This window comes from Belonocnema kinseyi, chromosome 9 (genome assembly GCF_010883055.1).
Source record: "Belonocnema kinseyi isolate 2016_QV_RU_SX_M_011 chromosome 9, B_treatae_v1, whole genome shotgun sequence".
NCBI lineage: Eukaryota > Metazoa > Arthropoda > Insecta > Hymenoptera > Cynipidae > Belonocnema > Belonocnema kinseyi.
In genome coordinates, this window is record NC_046665.1 from 67,404,647 (window position 1) to 67,409,361 (window position 4,715).

The 4,715-nt window shown below is 26.9% G+C and overlaps 1 protein-coding gene across 1 annotated transcript in view; it reads right to left on the reverse strand.

The window, feature by feature from the left end:
• The window catches only part of LOC117179571 (sialin), a 228,916-nt gene that overhangs the window by 204,564 nt on the left and 19,637 nt on the right, over positions 1 to 4,715 (reverse strand). The gene's annotated exons all lie outside the window — the stretch shown is intronic.

The following is a 4,715-nucleotide window of genomic DNA, read 5'->3' on the forward strand; positions in this document are numbered from 1 at the left end:
TTGGGTCGCTCCGTGTTCTTAGGGTCCACGAGGCTTTTGCTGGGTCGTCGTATTGATTCCTTTACAGACTGTAACCACCTATCTCACGGTTGTGAGACGTGGAAAACGTGTTTGGAAAACATTGATGTGGAATTAATGAGAGGCAATTTATTGTGATTTTAACTATATACATAACTATTGAAGAAACTAGAAATATTACTCTAGAGATAATTTTAGTTTAACACATAAAATTGGTTCCAAATGATTTTATTTTTTAAAAGGGATTTCGATTCTAAAATGAAATTTAAATTAGAAAAAGTATTTGAATTGTAACTGCATCTTTAAAGACAGAACACAAGTTTGCCTACAAAAAGTTTTTAAATGAAAATTAATGAAACAAAGATGCAATAGATTTGAGATAAAAGATTATTAATTAATGCGAAATATTTACCGTCATGGAGTGCATGCGTTTGTGCCCTTTTAGATTGTCACAGTTAATTTATTATTGATATTAATTACTTTTGTAATTACTTTTTGAAAGGATGATTCTAAACTGAAATTAAAATAAGAAAAACTATAATTGCTTGTTTTATAATTAAATCTTTGAAATAAAAAAACTAATTTACCTAGAAAAAGGTGAACATAGAAAAAGTTTTAAAATGAAAACAAATTTTAAAAAGAATGAAATTTCAATCAAATTGAGTTCAAAGATAACCCAGTGGGCACAAAGTTTGGCGACGCCTTTTAAACATCGTTACGACATCTTTACGATCATTTTACGAGATCCTATGTGCATGTCGTTATAGTGTATTTACGACGTCGCAAAGACGTCGCCAAAATTTGTGACCATTGGGTACTCATTAATATGCTAATGGCATAATTATTTCTCTCAATTAAGTTGTATTGATGTATCAAGACTTTCGCTACCTATTAAATATTAATGGAATTTCCACTCTTGAATTGTAATTGTTTTTTTTTTTTTTTAACAAATTGTAATAATTTGTTGAACATGAATCAGCAAATTGAACGCTCAAAAAGCGAAATGTTTAATTTGAATTTTTTAAAAGACTTGGGTAAAAAACCAGTGATGAGAAATAACTAGTTACTTTTTTGTAACGATAGTGGTAACGAAGTTACTTTTGCAAATAATTAACGAAATAGTAACAATTTACATTTTTCATTAAAAGTAACTATAAAAGTCGTTTCAAAGAATTGTAAACATATAAAAAAGTGCAAAGCCTTTCAAAGTATAGTTTAGGATTTTCAAAGATTTTATAAAATCTCCACAATGTATATTTGATATTTTAAGAAATTTGTATGCAGTCATCCAATTTTTGATTTTAAAAAGTTGGTTGTTTAGTTTCGTACTACAATCCTTGCAATGAAAATTATTAATTTTTTTAATTTCAGTAAGTTCAAGGGATACTTAGAAGTTCTGAAATTATTCAGACTTAATTTAAAACTCCCAAAGATTTCAAAATTTTTTAAAAATGTAGATTTTCGAAGATTTCAAAATAAAATTATGAATTCTGTTGATGATTTTAAAAGGTTCTAAGATAATAAAAAAATTCTAGACTTCTGGGAAAATTTTAAATGATTTATTATTTGGAAAAATTAATTTTAAGACAAAATTTAAAAAGATTTTAAAAAATCCATTTCGATGAATAAATAACAATTAAATAGTTATTAATTTAACGAAAATTCAAATACACAAAATTTAGAAAGTCTTTAAAGGTTTTAAATGAATAACAAATTTTTAATAAGATTAATTTTAAGGGAATATTTTTTCAAAAAAGGATCTGCAAGATGGTGATGTAATTTTTCTAATTTTGCCTATTTTTTTACAATTCCAGAAAAAAATCGACTAATTTTTAAAGATATTTAGAAGTCTTGTAAAAATGTTTTAAAATAATTTAAAAAAATTAAAGATTCTAAAAATTTGTTAACATAATTTATATTTTGTTATTAAAATTTTGAAGCACTTTAAGAATTTCGTAAGGATTAAAAATAATAAAAATGTTTCTTTAGATATACCTGGGAAAACTATGAATGATTTTTCATTCTAGAAGAAAATGGTTTTTAAAGAATATTTAGAAAGATTTTAACACAAAAATAAGTTGTGATGTATAAATAACATTTGAAGAATTCTTAATTCGTTACGGCTTCAAACAGTATTGAAACTGCTTGAGGATTTTCTTTTCTCATATCTGAATTGTATAATTTATCAAAGTTAAAAAATTTATTTTTTAGCATAAAAGCATTGAAATAAAAATTATTCAATTGAAAAGTGTTAAAAGCTTTAATTATATGCGAATAAATTATTGAGCGCTTTAATCACATTTTTTGAGGCTTCACTTATAAAAGTTTAAAATTCAAAATAATTCCACTTTGAATGTTTTAATTTGCAGTTCAGTTTTTATAACTTAAATGCAAAATTTTGTAACTTCAAGAGTTCGAATCTTTGATGTGAAATGACCGAAAAAATTCTTGAGAACCGGAAAAAAAGGTAATTTTTTTCTTTTAATAAAACGGCCAGCCGAAAAAGTAATTCAAAAATTTAATTTTTAATTATTCAAACTATAGTTTATTGGCTCAGAGGATGTCCAAGTTCAACAAACGTTCTCCCTCCACATAAAATCTGGATCTTCATGTAGCATGCGCAGAACTACACGTGTTGACAATGATTGTCGCTACCTGCAGTAATTGCACTCACTAAGAGCGCCGGAGTCCGGACTGGCGTGTTCGCTCAGAGCCAATCAGAAGTTCGCATTGTGGTCCGACACGTGAGTTCAATGGGGGATGGTCAGTGCCGTATCAAAAATCCTCAGATTCTTTATTGCACTCAATCTTCCTCATTTTTCCCTCTATCTAAATTTTATAAATGCAGTCCAAAAATTACATTAAAACATTCAAAAATAATTATTGAAAATATTTTTTTGAGATTGTCTAATTCAGAAAGCAAATCTTTTACAAAAACATTATAGTTTAAACCATTGCCGTGGCTTAAAAATAATAATGTGGGGCAAAACTGTCCGTTTTTTGAATAAATATTTCTTCTGTTTGACTTCAATATTATTTTCTTACTGCCGAAGGATTCTTTTTTATAAATATAATAAAGAAATATAATAAATATAATTTTCTTATTAAATTCAGTTTTTTAACAACAGGGTGGGAATTTTTATACACTTGGCGAGCTTGCTAGTAGTATATTATTGGTATTTGGTCAAATGCGCTGTGACGTTATCTTTATAACAGTACCTTCACTTAAATGACCCTCTCCCTCCCACTTTTCTGCAGAAATCATGTGGCGCGTATGCACCAGCGAAATTCAACACCCGGATTAAATAAATACCTTTCGGAGAAGCTATGAATGAATTCATTGATTTCGCACATTCTTGTTAATCAGAGGAATTTTCTATTATACGTCAATTCAAAAAATTACTCATAATAATAATAATTAGTCAAAAAATTCGGAACGGCCAGCCAAGTTTGTGAAAACTATTCGACTATTTATTCCAACTAAAGATTCTAAAGGAATTTAACACATTTTACTCTTTTCTTTATATTTTCCTGTGGGTGCAAACAGGTTAAAAAACGCTGATTTTAATATTCTCTTAAAAACGAAAGAAGCAAACTTTCTTGCAGACAAAAAAAAATCTTTTCAGGATGTTCACTCAAAACCTGGGAAAGAAACCCTTGGAAATTCCAGTTTTTCAGGTATAATTTTTCATAATATGGAGCCATTCAGTTTTTGACCTCTATATACTTTATTAATATTTTTAATGATCGCCATCGAATAATTAAATAAATAATACTAAAAAAATAAGTAATCCAGGTCAAAACTAGTAATTTGGCGAAAAAGTCAACGAAAATTTCCATTTACAATTGGGAATCATAATTCTACTGAATAAATTTCAGTTTTAATTCAGAATTTGTTGAAATTTAGAAATTACCTGTTCCAACTAGAATTTAATTAAAGTAAAAATTTCGCCATTTCTACTGAGAATTATAATTGTTTTCAAGAGTTCCCTATGCCAATCCAGAATTTTCATTCTTTTCGCAAATTCCCTGTTGCGAGACAGAATTACTATTGATCATTCTGAAATATTCAAAATTTTTAACCATATTGTTTAATTTTAAAGTCAAAAAGACGAATTATATACGAAATAGCTGAATTTTTAACACAAAAATATAATTTTTCAATAACAAATTTAATGTTCTATGATGTTCTTACTTAAATTTTAAAGTACATAGATTAATTTTTTAATTAACAGTTAACTTTCAACTAAATAGATTAAAATTCTACCGCATTGTCGAATTTTTCAACCAAAAAGGATTAATTTTCGACCAACAAGATTTATTCCCCGATAAAGACGTATTTTGAACAAAATGATTAAATTTTCAAAAAGGAATAGTTAAAATTTCAGTTCAAAAAACAAATTTTCAGCCAAAAAGATGAATCTTCAAATAAAAAGTAAGATTTTAACAAAGTAGTGTAACTTTCAACCAAATAGTTGAATTTTTACTTAAAACAATGACTTTTTAACAAAATAGAAATTGTAAATTGTTCTTTTACTCTGCATTTCGAAAATACAATAAATTAATATTTTTATAACCTTGTCTGATGTTTTATATAATTATTGATTATATCATGCTCTAGTTAAATTTTGAAATTATCTTCTGAATTCCGAAAATTGAGCCGAGCGAGGTTATTATTTTAATCAATAGAGGGGGGG